Source organism: Prosopis cineraria, unplaced genomic scaffold (genome assembly GCF_029017545.1).
Source record: "Prosopis cineraria cultivar Desert tree isolate PC_DT_omini unplaced genomic scaffold, ASM2901754v1 PC4, whole genome shotgun sequence".
Lineage (NCBI taxonomy): Eukaryota > Viridiplantae > Streptophyta > Magnoliopsida > Fabales > Fabaceae > Prosopis > Prosopis cineraria.
The window spans coordinates 38,769,198-38,784,845 of NW_026555335.1; the positions used below are offsets into that span (position 1 = coordinate 38,769,198).

At 29.8% G+C, this 15,648-nt stretch overlaps 1 pseudogene; it reads right to left on the reverse strand.

Moving 5' to 3' along the window:
• The window catches only part of LOC129309014 (probable protein S-acyltransferase 5), a 33,512-nt pseudogene extending 18,395 nt beyond the window's left edge, over positions 1-15,117 (reverse strand).
• Between the last annotated feature and the right edge of the window lie 531 nt (positions 15,118-15,648).

The following is a 15,648-nucleotide window of genomic DNA, read 5'->3' on the forward strand; positions in this document are numbered from 1 at the left end:
ACCGAACCCACTAGCTTAGATGGAGCCTTGAAGAGTTAAATTAAGTTATAAACCTAAGTTTAAGGGTTTTACAGTGATTTAGAGTTTTGAGCTAGGGTTTAGACAAACCCTAAGTGAAAATTTAGCTAATGTGGGTAATCCAAAATTAGCCTAAAAGGTTACTAATTAGAGTTATAAATTAATTATTAGTGTTTAATCATGTAGATTAAATATTAATTGGGCTTTATTGAGCTAGCAAAATCTAAAGAAGTTGATAAATTACTATAATAACCCTATTTGTGATAAAAGGGTTAAGGTAACCGAATAATCTAGGTTTTTTACTTGTGTATTTGAATGATTATGAGTTTTGTGAAAGTATATATGTATATAATATATTATGAAAGACTAGTAATTTATGTATGAATATTTGGCATTTTGAAACATATTTATACTTACTTGTAGATCATTGTGAAATCAGATGTAAGTTTGAAATGTTAGAAGTTATTATATGATTATTCCTAATAAGTTCAATATAAATAAGTGGTATTGTATGAGTATGATCATCATAAGAGGGGGGAGTTCACCCCAGTGTTGTAGGGATATATTTTTTGAAATTTATGTGGTATATTAGCATCATTGAGGTCTCGGTATTCAATCTTTCTTATTTAAAAGTCTTAGTATTATCTTAGTGATAGATTGGGCATACAAGACCCCGAATATTCAAGAAAAAGGAGAATTTATGGTCTGAAAATAGGCAAAGGCATCTTTGGCCGAGGATACCTCCCATGATTGGTAAGCTTAACCAGTCCAGGCACATGGACTTGGTACTATTATGTTGCTAGTCTATAGATTCAATCGAAGGAAATAAGGAGGATATAAGGCGAAGAGTATTGATCATGCATTATATGAATGAGATTTGATCATATGTATATTATGTATCCAGTAAACTATTTTATGCTGCCACTTCACACACTTATATGCTAATCTAGTACACTTGTGAATATATTAGACTATTTGGTTACTAATACATCGTATCACCCTTATGGTTATATATTTACAAGTGAAGGCTTTAAAAGGGACAAAGAGAAGAAAGACATTATCGAGAATTGAAAATCTTGTAATAGTATAGCTCTATATTCTTTTAGTAAATTGTGTAACTTAAAAAATATATATATATATATATATGTATGCCAACTTTAGGAAATATATTATTTTGGTACACTTGCAAGTTGAGATGATGTTATTTAATGTATTTTGGCCTAAGATATTGTAATTATATTGAAAATTATTGTGAGAGGCTAAAATACTAGTGCAAATGTTGTTATTGAGGTAAATAAATGTGTATGGATAGTTGTTGGTGTTGGAAATTGTGCCCTAAGGCCAATCATTGTGCTATGAATATTATTATTTAATGAATTTCTCTCTTGTTATCATATTACTTGCATGTTCATTCACTATAATAATTGTATCCTTAGATAAACTATAGTAATTATCTTAAATGTCCTTAGTCCATCATCTATGAGGGATCATAGATGAAACAAGACTAGTATAACTTTAATTAATTATAGACATATGAATCAAAGTTATAAGCACTTGAAAGGATATAAGGTGCTGAATCAACCTACTATGAAAAAGCTGCATGGTACAAACCATAAACTTATCTCATATATAACCATGTCACTAAGCTCTTTGACCTGAGATTATCATAAATTCTTATATGTTGATCATTAAACTTTGACCTAGTAGAAAGTCACCTTTAATTCAGTGATCATAAAAGCTATTATTGAGTTTAATGATATTCATGTAGAGGAATATGAGTAGTCAAGATGCAATTTGTCCCTTAATTAATTGAGAGATATTACTAGGCCCTTCGATAGGTAAGACTAAGAAAATATATAGCCATAATATAATTGAAAGGGTTTTTCTATGGCTATAGTCAATTCACTTAGAGATCAAAAAAGTAATTGTCAAGTAAAAAAGAATGACAATTTTATGTCTTACACTTAACCAAAATATCACATGACAAAAAGGATGTGATATGATTATATGATAGGTTACATCGAATCATTAATCTCTATATGAATTGGGTAGTCTCAATGTCTTGTTAGAAACTACTTGTGACTTGTGAGCTAGTAGCATTATTGGCCTACTGCCAACTTCATATGGGCCTACAGGGTTGCGTACAAGAATAGCCTAACTTGAGCTCTAATGTCTAAGTTCGTTAAATTTGAAATATGTTTGATTTTAATGAATGTAATGCTTTATCTAGGGTGAACAAATTATATATACATGTATATGTATATGTATTTGAATATTTATCTGATAAATATATATATATATATATATACACATTTATATACATGAAATATAAAATTTAAGATATAATATATTATATATATATATATATATTTCAATATATATATATATATATTTGTGTGTGTATGTACCTATATTTGATATATATTATATTATATTATATTGTGTTAGTTTTAAATAAATTTAATAACTAATATGATATGAGAGGATATCATATCAGTTCTATAATTTAAATTTATGAGATAAATTTAAATAAGATATAATATGATAAATTTAATTTATGAGATAAATTAAATTTTATTCTGTTGGCTTAAGATTTGATTTTTGAAACAATTGTGATTTTTTTTTGAAAATTCACAAGGAAAGATAAAAATCCTAATCTATATAGCATATAAAAGGACAAGCTTCCTAAGTAAGAGAGTCTCTTGATGGCAAAACTTTTTTTTGGAGTCATGAACATACCCTAGAGAAAAGAAAATAAAACTAAGGCCACAATATTAGATCTTCCAAGGCTTATACACAGACAAATGGATGTTAGTTACTAAGAGTGCTAGTACATTGTTCATGTTGAAAAGCTATTCGAGTGGATACCGATAAAGGGGGTCGATTTGTGTTGTCAGCTCCTGAGGTCCAAATTCTTGAGGAAAGCTTGAGAAGTTTGATGTTTAAAAGGTATTTATTTTGTCCACCTTAACTTAAATGAATTCGATCGGTTCACAATTGCGATTGAGTTTTCTAGATTTTGATTTTAATCTTTCTACCATGTGCCCCAATTTAACAGTTGGATAGTTGTGTTGAATTATGTCTCAGCCCTTTTGATTTATGTGTAAATGGGATTATTATGGCTAAAATGTGCTTGAGATATATGTATATGTAATTGCTTGTTTAGTTATGTATATTGTAGTCTATTTAAGTTAGTTCAACTAGTCTCAGGTCTATTGCTTTTGGTTTGAGAGTTTGGACTCCCTTAGGTGTGTTTTAAAAGGAAAAAGGGTCATTTTGCATAAGGGTATCCCACTTTTAAATTGTAAAAATTTTTATTGTGAAACTAGTGCGAATAGATAGGTAACTTAAAAGGCTTCATGTGGACAGTTAAATAACTCAAGTTGGACGTCGAATGGTGAAATGACACTCTCCAGAAGTTGGTCTCGGAGTGCTGTCTTGATAATAGTTTGCTAGTAATAGGTTATCATAATAGTAGTAGTGTGTTGTGTTTTAATAATATCAAGATAGATACTACAATTTGTTATCCGTTTCATGTGTTCCGAGACTAGTATTCCTTAAGTTATGTGTTTGTATTGTGTTTGTTGCATTTATATGTAAAAGTTGACATCATATGTATTCATTACACTTTAGCTTACCTTTATATAGTTATATAAACTGTATGCTTACTCTCTTTATGGTTACTTCCTTTCTTAGGAAGGGAGAATATGGCAAGAAGATAATCCACTAAGATTGCTACCGGTGGTATTTCATCCAACACAAATGTAGTGCCTAAGATTAATAAGCTGCCACTAGAAAACCACATTCTAGTTGGACAGAACCTATAGTAACCTAAGAATGACCTAAAGGGTAATGATGCTCTATTGCTTAAGATGAGGGATTTAATGAGAGAAATCTGCAACATTGTGAGGGAATAGGGTGCACTGAGGAATGAGAGAGCAAGAGGTGACAGTAAGACTATTAAGAATGAAGAAGAAATGATTGAAGAAGAGGAAGCCTAAGAAGAAAGTACACCTAAGCAATCGAGGGCTTTAGGTTGTAGTGGCTCTCAAAATTTCATAGACTGAGCTTGGAAGAGTTTTTCCTAATTCAATTTGCCTACCTTTGATAGGAGTATAAAGGAAGGTGAAGCAGAGGAATGGATTGAATGTATTGAGACCATATTTGAGATAGTTCTTTGTTTATAGAATAGAAGGTCACATTGGTTCCAATAATTCATCTAATAATGATTAATGGCTATTAAACACTCCCAACAACCTCTACAAATACTTATTGGTATTTATTACCTACAATTACCAAAACTCATAAAGTTATAAATGCTAGGTTCAAATAACCTAAATAACTCCCATTAATTCTATTCAAATCAATGGGTTTGGACCTATATCCCTATAAGTCCAAAAATTCACTTTTCTAGCAAACCCTAACTCTCAACTTCTAAAAAAATGGAAGAGGAAGGGAGTAGAGGAATTAGGAGACTTACCTTGAATTTTTACACATTTCAAATTGCTCATAATCCTTTAAATTTGCAATGCCTTAGGAAAGCTTTCATGTTCCTCTTCATTCTTCTTTATTCCTCTTCTGTTTTTCAAACTGTAAAACGATCTTATGTTAGAAGATGATCATGCATCGTGGTACCTACTACACGCGCCGTGACGTGCAATACAAAGAGCTCCACTTCTTGTTATGGCAACTTATACACCATAGCATATGATACAAAGGTACTTACCCTTGTTTTCCTCTCTTATTGAGGTTCGAGAGTCCCAATCCTACGGTTGAAATCACAACTCAAATCATTCATTGGGACCCTTTGACCACATATCATATTAATTACTTTATTAACTTTGTTTAACTTAACTAATCAGGGTTAATTTTTCAAGATGTTACACAGTACTCCTTGAAGGAAAGTACAAGTAGAAAAATGTACTTTAGCCTCCTAAAATATAGAAATGACAATGAGATCTCACAAAATGTTATAATTCTTCACAAGTCCCTAGGGACCTTTTAGACATTAATATTTTTTTGTAAAATAACTAAAATACCCTAAGTTTAAAAATTAAAAATAAATATCCATGGCTGCTTTAGTTTAAGAAATGGCTACTAGCTACTTTTCTTTTAGTAATGATTAAAATAGAATAAGAAGTTACAACTTTTCTAGTGAAATTTTTTGATTAACTGAAATTCAATTCTCATTGAAGGAAAATATAAGGGTAAAAATGCACTTTAACCTTAATATATATATATATATATATATGTAAAGATAGCAATAATTAAATATAGCACATCACAGAGAAAGGGATCAATCATGGTTTCGAGATTAAGGTGCCTAGAAAGTAAAGTACAAGCTACTCATTAGTTAGCTAACAAAACAGCACCTTTTTGTCAAATAATGCTAAATTCAAAACAGCCAATAGTTTATAGAAATGGAAAACCTTAAAATATTTTAGCCATGAACAAAACTAACGAAACAAAGAAGAAAAACCAATCCCCCTGTGCCAATAGAGAAACAAATAGTATCACATAATTAATGAGAAATAGGAGGATAGAGATCCTAAAGTAATCATGAATGTAGCATAAACATTGCAACAAATTAAAGACCAACCTTTCTTCTCTAGTATCGCATTCAAATACTCCATCTGCTTATCTAAGGAAGCCAACCATACCACTCAGTACCTAAGATAATCCTAGATTGATCTCAAGAAGCATAAATTCTAGGTCAATATCTAAAAATTGACTAGAAGAGAGAGAGAGAGAGAGAGAGGCATAAATAACAAAAAACTTGGTCATAAGGCATGAAATGCATATCTTACATTATTGCCCTTCCAGATGTGAGTTCTGGTAAGTGAAGAAGCATGCGTATCTCTAATATCGATAGAGTTGGAAATCAGCGATGGCGGAGACTGTACTGAGTGCATTGTTTGTGGGTAAAGAATGCAAGAAGAATATAAAATGGAAAAGACAAGACAAAATGAAAAAGAGAATAAAAAAATCAAAAAAGGGGAAAGTCAAGAAAAAGGTGGCTTTTCTATCTATTCTTTTTGAGAAAAAAATAATTTGTTAAATTTTTAATCGCATAAGGGAGTTTGACCTTTTTCAACTTGGGTTGGAGTTAGGACTTTTGTTGCAAGTATAACCAAACCAGTGATATTTGGTTGTAACTTGGGAAGTTGTTAAAGGGAGGCCCCACCATTGATGTGGCAACTCCTACTATTCTAGTTAATTTGGATTTTGAGCTTCCCCATAAACATATAATTTCAAATTCAGTCGTATTATATTGAATAAATTAAAAAGGTCCTTTCTGTGAACTATTGAATTGTGAAATACTATTTGATTAATAGTTTGAATTTTCATTGGTCTCTTATGTACTTTGACATTTGAGGCAGGCATTTAGATAATTTAATATTTTTTAAAAATGTGTAAATACATAGTTTACATATTAAGGATCATCTTTGACTTGATTTTAGATATTCTAACTAAACATATTCAAGAAGAAATCCTTAATTGCATAATTCTTACATATAATATAGTTCTTATTACAAAGTGAAGAGAAGATATTAACTCTAAACTTAAATTTGGATAAAGACTTTAGAGTTAAGAGTGATTCGCCTCTGAGCAGGAGTGAGATGGAATATATATACATTGCAATTTTTATAAAAAGAGAGTATAACAGATAATCTTAAGCCTTATAAAGAGGGGCAAAGAAAGACCAAAAAATAGTTATGGAAGTTAGCGAGCAAGATTTCTTAGTTAATAATACTCCTAAAAGCTTGGTTGATGATAGAGCATAATGGCATCATGCAATCCATGTAACCGACCCCACTTAATAGGATAAAAATTTTCATTGTTGTTGTTGTTTGTTAGCTAGTAGTGATTTAGAAGTGAGATAGAGAGGTTATAGCATACCATAAGTAAAAAGTTTTAAATATTTAGAAGCAATATTATTCAAAACGATGGTGAAATTGATAGGGATGTTGCATATTAAACACAGGTTGACTGGTTCAAATAGATAAATGCTACAAGAGCTATTTGTAATTAGAAGATATTTAACAAGTTTAAAAGGAAGTTTTATCAAACTATTATAATACCCATTGGTAATGAATGTTGGGTTTTAAAGGGAAAACAAAAGCATGAAGTTGGAATGACAAAGAGGAGGGCATTGTGATGAACATGTGGACGCACACAAAAATATAAAATTTATAATGAGCATATATAGAAAAAAGTTAGTGTAATATCTATCCAGGAAAAGGTGATAGAAAACTATTAGTTATAGTTTGAATATGTATAAAGAAGGTTTTTAGAGACACTAGTATGGAGAGTAGAATAAATCATTTAAAAAGGGGCAGAGGTATACCAAAGGAAATATTTAGGAAAGTTGTTAAACAAGACATTTAAATTTTAAACAATATATTTTGATGTCTCTGTTGAGTTATCTAACATATTTTTGTGAAATTTATTTTTAACCCTTAATAATATAACAAAAAACATAGTTGTTGAAACCTAAATTGAAGTGTTAATAACAAATTAAGAGTTGTTAATATAGGAAACTAAGTTGTTAGTTTTAGCTATTCAATAACGAGTGTGCTCTCTATCCTAATAATTTTAGCTTGGTAATTAACAACTTTAATTAAATATTAACAACGTTAATCAGTACAACTTCCATTTAGTCATGCAATACTTCCTCTTGTCTAAATTTTAAGACACTGTTCAACTATATTTCAAATATAAATAAAAGTAGTTATTTCATTACTTTCATTCAAAAAAAAATACTTATAACCTTTTATATCAGTAACATGTCACATCCCCTAAAAAGAGCTTGTGGACTCTATCCCTAACTGACCTAGGGAAAAAATATTATTAGGTGCGTGTGTGCTTGTGACATGCTTGTGTAGTTATGTGTGGCATGGGTGTGTGGTTGTATGTATGTGGACCCCCTTCCCTATGAGGAAGGGTGGGTTAGGATAGTTTAAAAAAACAAGGTTAGAAATATATTTTTTTCTTTTTTGCCCTTACAACTTCACACATGAAAATACTAGTGCATAAATTGTTATTTACAAGGAATTTTTAATAGCAATTTAAAGGCAAATGCTATAGAAAATAGAGGTGATGGTGGCATTTTTATAATATTGTACGTGTCTGCAGGGCTTTTAACAATGGGTAAATAATTGACCGCTATTAAAAAGACTTACATAATCGGTGTATGTTTAACCAATGTTAAAAGTTTTTTTTAAATTAAAAAAAAATATCATCACTTTCCACATTGGATGTCAAGTCACCTGATGTTGTAAGTTTTTTAAACTAAAAAATAAAAATAATATGGCACCCAATGTTGAAAGTGTATTAATTAAAAAATAAAAATTCTTGGTTTTAAAATCAAGTGCCAAGGCACTCAATGTTGGAAAGCATTTAAATTAAAAAAAAAAAACCCTGTGTGCCTCTTTGTATCCTCCTACACTTTCTTTATCTTCTTTGTCTTCTCACTCCCAACTCCCCTCCCCCGCAGTTACATGCTATCTACCATTCCTCACCTCTCAACCTATCGCCTTCCTAACTCCTTACCTATAGTCCCCCACCACTAGGGCCCTTCCCAAGCTGCTCCTCACCTTCCATCCCCTACCCCTTGGTCCCCTTCCCACTTCGCCACCCCTCCCCTCCCCTTCTGCCCCTCACTCGATCAGCCCTTCCCACCCCCTCGCCCCCTAACTCCTCTCTCTTGATCCTCCTTCTTCCTCATCATTTCTTGGCCACTATAGGTACCTACTGTTTCATTTTTTTAATTTTTAATTTATATTTATTAATTATTGTTGGGAAAATTGGTGAAAAGGACCTTGTTAGAAAGGAAATTAGTCCCAAGGATCAAATGCAATTGAAAGACCAAAGCTAATATTTTATTCATTAAATAATTTAAACAAATAACTAAAATACCCCTCTCTTTAAACTAATGAAATTGAAGAAAAAAAGGCTGCTTGTTCAACATATATACCCATGCCATAATCCTTGCACCACAAGTCATAAGCCTTGCACCCAGTTACATACTGGTTGTTTGAAAGTTAAATAAGTCTTAATAAATTTGATAAAAATTAGAATTTTCTAATGTGATAAAAATTAACAAATTTTATAATGTAATAAAATTTTGAAAGTGTATTTATTATATTTTTTTTAGTTGCATACAAAAAAAATATTTTTTGTAAAATAATTTATATGAGTGTGTGTGTATTATATTTTTGTAGCAAATATTATTTTTTTAGGAAAATAAACTTAAAATGAAATAATTTTTACATATTAAATAATTTTCTTATAAACATTTTAACCAATTTTTAAATTTTATTTTTATTTTTAAATAAAAATGATTAAGTATATAATTTATTTATAAGTATGTATTATATTAGTTTAAGTTAATTATATAAATTTTGTTAATAGTCATTTTAAATAATTATTCTTTATTATCTTTGAGATGGAAAATGAGTGGATATGTAATAAACTAAAAGTAGACATTAAACAAAAAAAATATAAATTAAAAATCTAAGTGGATATGTGGATATTTCATAATTAAAATAGAAAGAATATTATATTAACTCAATCTAAATTAGTTTAAACTTTTATTAAAATCTCTTTAATAGAGTCAATCTCAAGATAATAGGGAATACTTTTTAATAACTTTACAACTTAAAATAAATAAAATTTAATAAGTTTATACATAATTTCATCCATAATTCAAATATTAATATAAATTAAACAATCAATTTTATAATTCTTATCCGATAATAATCCCAACAAATTTAACATTAACAAAGTAAACAATTTGAGTAATTTGAAGAACAAGAACTAGATGAGGAAACACCACTATAAAATACCCTCACTCCTGACACTTATTTTTGTTAATACTTGACAGTTTTTAATGATTAAGTAATAGTGCAACATATATTACAGCCAACTTTACTTGACGGTTAAAAACGTCAAGCATTCTTCACCTATCTTATTTGTTTCTTATTTTAAATAATTTTTAAATATGGAGCGTCTTATTTAAATAATTCTATAGTAGTGAAAAGTAAAATTCAGCAGACGGAGTAGACACCATTTATATACCAAGCCAAGTATCAAGTGTGTAATATGTTAAGTAGTTTACAATGCCATTTGCATTTTATAACATTAATACAACTTTAACATTTCAATGCTATTTGTGTGTGTGTGTGTGTGTGTGTGTGTAAGTATGTATGTATGTATAACTTAATCTGATTATAATTTAAAATTTTTTTGAAATAATTCATAAAAAAATTATAAAAAAATTTATTTATAATTTATATGTAACTTAGCTTGATTATGTATACTAGCTTAATAAGATAATTATTAAAATACTAGCTTAACAAGATTATTATTTTTAAAAGTAATTATTATTGATCTTATATATAATTTATTTCTCATTTTATATATAAATACCTTTAGTGGCAACAAATTTTGCCACTACAAGTAATTATGTAAATTAATTTTTTAAAAATATTTTTAAATTTTTTATGAAAATACTTTTGGGGGTGACAACCTTTTGAGTGTTACATAAATTATTTTAAATTTTTTAATTAATTTTTTATGAAAATACTTTTAGTGGCAACAAACTGTTGCTGCCAAAAAAGTAATTGCATAAATTTTTAATTATTTTTATAAAAATAATTTTGACAGTGACAAACATAGTTACATCAATTATTTTTAATTTTTTAATTAATTTTTATGAAAATAATTTTGGCGACAATAGTTTGTCACTCTAAAAGTAATTTTATAAATTATTTTTAATTTTTAATTATTTTTTTAGAAAATACTTTTGATAGCAACAAACTATCACTATTAAAAGTAATTACATAAATTATTTTTTAAATTGTTTTTTTATGACTACTTTTGGTGGCAATGAACTGTTGCCACTAAAAGTAATTGCATGAATTTTTTAATTATTTTTCATGAAAATGGCAGTGACAATGTGATTTGTAACAACAATAATTAAAAGTTATCGCTAAAAGGAGGCCTTAAAAGTCGTCACTAAAAATTTACTTTTGGTGGCAACTTTTGTCAACTTTTAACAGTGACTTCTAATTATCGCATCCAAAAATATACCTTTGGCAGCGACTTTTTTTATCACCGTTAAAAGTCTTTTTTTTTTTCTATAGTACTAGTATTAGTTACAAATCTCGTGATGTTGATCATAAGTTAATGAAAACATATCAAGTAATGGTTATAAAAAAGAACGCATATGAACTCAAGAATCCTGAGTGAATCGAGCCAAAGTTAAGTAAAACTAACACTTTATTAATTTATTCAATTATTAAGATTTATTACTAATTGCTTTTATATGTACGTTTTTATACAGAGTCGTAGGCAACCATAAAAGACTAGTTTGTGCAGCGTATATGTGATAAGTCACATGCTCAACATCATCACATTGGGAATGACTAAATTTACTAATAAGGTAAATATATTTTTGAAAAGCTAATTTTATTATTATTTGAATTAGTTAGTTAATGTTTTAATTGTAATTTTATACTTTAATTTAGATGCTTGACATTGTAAATCCATTCTCTAAGGAAGAGGTTGACAACGTCCTCACACATTGGGTACAATATTTTGTGGATGGTATATATGTGAGGTTTAGGTAGTTTTTTAGGAGATTGTATAGACCATGTGAATTTTATGTAATTTTTATAAAATTTTGTATTGAAATTTAGATTATTTATATATACTGAAACTAGTTGGCTGGCGATAAATTGTATGAAATATTTTTATTTGTAGGAATTGAGAAAATAAGTAGAAACAGAATTAATTTTTTCTTAAAAAAACCACTTTTAATAGCCATTATGATTATAATTGCTGTGAAAAGTACTTTTAACAATGGTTATCATCATAACCTTTGTCAAGAGTCCCCCTTCTTTCCAAAAATTAATCAAAGGGCAACTTTCAACAGCAGACAATTGCTATTGAAAGTTTATTTTCAACAACGGTCGAACAACTGCTATTGAAAGTCACAAACTTTTAATATCTCCTGAAACAATAATAGTTCTATAACTGTTATTAAAAGTATTTTTTACCTACTATTAAAAGCCTATTCTATAATAGTGAGAGTAAGAAGAAGTATTTTTTTTTTGGGCCTAAAGAAGAAGTGTTTTGTTGGAGTATATCTTTCATGCCCTCATTAATTAATACAATAATGATAATTTTGAAAGCTTTCAAGTGTCTTATATTTTGGATTAAATTTAATTAAAAATAAGTATTAGGTGGGACCAAAGAGAGTAACAACTATCCTTCTTATATTAACTGCATTATTTTTGTCAACTATTCTTTCTATAAGTATTTTATAAACAGTTAGAAATATAATTTTATACAAAAAAATTTTTGATAAATTTCTAAAGACTTTAAAATAATTATTCCATCTCATGATACTCTCATATCATTCACTTGTTTAGATGGGGATTTATTTATCATTTTCTTGATATATAATTGTTTATAACCGACCGAGCGATTGAGTCTTTTTATGTTTTTTTTATTGCTTTATCCACAAAAGTATATTGTCAGAATTTGTGGAGTGCCGTGTTTCATAAATTACGACCACAGAAGGAAAAAAAAAACACTTGTTCTACAAAATTTAAGAACATTTTACGACCCTGAAAATATATATATTATTGTCTTTAATTGATTATAAAATAACAGGCCCTCCTGGATTCAGGAATAAATATTTGAAGTGTCAGAAACTCAGAATGACTGAATCCAGATAATATGGCGGCCAATACTGGCACATTAATTACTGATTAACTTGAAAACGACGCACCGTTAATTACAATCCCATATTTCAGAGGGATCATACAATATGATACAAATTAGTTAGCTGTGCGATCATATTTATTTTCTATTACTAATTTCCTTTTCTGCTCTCATGGCCATTCCTTCCTTCTCACCCAATAACAACTGAACAGAGAAATCTGAAGGCTTTACCTCCATACATTTTTAATTGTTGGTGGTTGATGTCTTAATGACGACAGATTAGACTGGTCAGCTTGCAAGATTTGTTTCTCAACTAGATGTGGAGATTTCAAAGAAGTTGATAAGAATTGAATCAAAGAATGATAGTGAGCGAGTTAATTGAAATCTTCCGCCTGAAGAATAAAATAGAAGAGGAGGAGACCGGATAAGTACTCTTGGATTGATAAACAGAATACGACATGCTATTTATCAATTTATAAATTATCGTATAATATTATTCATATAAAATCGTATTAATTGGTTAATAGCCTTAGCGTTTGACTCTTTGTTTGCTAAAACAGAATAAATAAGATGCTTATTGTACACTAGAAAGTTGAGTACAAGTGGATTTAACTTGACCTGGAAAAGAAAAGTAAAAAAGTCTTATATTATATTAAATGAAATTAGATTTAATAATTGATATATAAATAAAAGGATATAGATTCATCACCCAATTTGATCTCCCCGGGATGATTGTAAGTAGGGAAGGGGGTGCTTTGCCCCCAAAATTTCATTGATCCTTTGAATTTTTTTTTAAATTTTAATTATAAAAATGTAAAAATTAGTTTAATCAGCCCCCTCATATTTTGTGTGGTTCTCATTTTTGCTCCCATGTGCATGTGTTTTTTGATTTGTCACTGTGATTTTCCCTTTCTAGGATTGTCTGGTCAGGTTCTATGCTTTTTCGAGATGCTTCTGACGATCCTTATAGCTTAATTATTAATTATCAGATCACTAACTTACTTTTCAAATTTCACATAATACACATGTAATCAAATTTTATTCTGACATTCTATGTCTGTCATTACAAATATTTTTCCGGGAGCTCGGCATTACATAGATATATATTGCAACTTGGAATTGTGCATTGTGTTTGTTTATGATCTAGTCCACTTACAAGATGTTAAATCACAAAAAGGGAAGACCTATATTATTTGGTAGTTTTTGCTCTCCCTTATAATATAATGCAGATTCCTTATCAATAAATGGCTTCTAATAGATGGTGAAAGAATACGTTAGAGAAAAATTTGCCATGTGGATCCCATTTCATGCGACTTCCCTCTTTTGTCAGATAAAGAAATGGAAGAAAGGTCGAAATTTTCCTTGACTTGGTTTGTCAGAATTCACCTGTCTGAAATTTTTTAATCTGATCATTCTGGATATAGTCTTCCATTCCATATATAATTCACGATCCGCTACAGTCTACAGATTACTCTTTTTTGTTTGTTTCCTTCTCATTATAATATTATTAGGCTGCTAGGGAAATCTAGAATGAAAAAGTTGGCTTGGGCCTGAGCAATAAAAATGACCAAAAAAACAGGCAGACAGACATTGAGATGCTTGGGGCTTACATAACCAGACAGATCAATCGAGTCATCAATCTTGTCCTATATATTTTTCACATGAAACGGACCAACTACAACTTTCAATTGAACTCTTCCACAAGCAACCCCGCGAGACTCAGATCAATTTCAAAAAGGAACCCAGAGACCAGAGTTTTGGAACCATGTTCCCAAAGTCGTAGCCCTAACCTCAACCCATTCACATTTGCATGCACCAAAAGCCATCACGTCACCTAGCCCTCGGATTCTTGTACTCTTCCACCACCACTGACCATTTCTGTCGTTGAAAAGCACGTCCTTTTTGAATCATATTAAATATACCATTGCATATAGATCAGAAGAGTACATGATTGGAATGTACAGGTTACATTATTTGGCCATTTTCATGAAATATTGGGAATTAATAACAAAGGCGATGGAAGTTTAATTCAACGTATTTTGGAGGTATGTGTTTGTCATCAATAATGGAGTTGTTGTGGACTTGTTCGGGCGTGGCTGGTAGATCAGATCCAAGTTCGTTTGCATGTGAAAAGACATCATGTGGCGAGGCAAGTGAAAGGGACTTGGTTATCAGAACCAAACGTACGTACATTCTAATGAAATGAAAGTGTCTGGTAATGTTAAGGCATTAATGGCTTTAAATTCCAATGGATTGCTGAGAGGGGAAGAGTTTGAGGTGAGAGTTAGTTGCCTTGACCTGCTTCCAAAGTAATCTCATATTCATCCATGCCTTACCATGTTGTGACTCAGCAGCAACAACCGCCATTAATATGCATTTCACTTGCTAACAGCAGGCAATACACGCGATAAAATTTGTCACTAGTTTACATTTTAGCTGCATAGACTCATCACGAAGATCCAGTGAGTGGGACGAACTCAACCACATTCAATGAGTATCCCCCGTTGTGATTTTATCATATGATACTGATAAAGCACAAAATATCCAATTTTTGGTGAGGATTGTGAATGTGTTTTGAATATTTTTTGAGAAACGTATCTTCATAATTTTTAAATATTAATAAAATTTAATGGTTGTTATTAAGATATTCATTGAGTATGTAAATTTAGGTCACTCAGTGGATTTGAATCTTGAAATTAAGATGATGAGTTACCAAAAAAATGTAAAGGTTAATTAGAAATTTGGCTTTTTATTTAAACTATAATTAGAACTTTTTTTTTCCCAATGTTGTGCAGATATTCCATGAAATAAGATGCAGATATTCACAAGTGATTAATAGTGCATCAAATTATCTATCCCTAGTATATACAAGAAAAATAGTGTCTTAACTATTGTAGA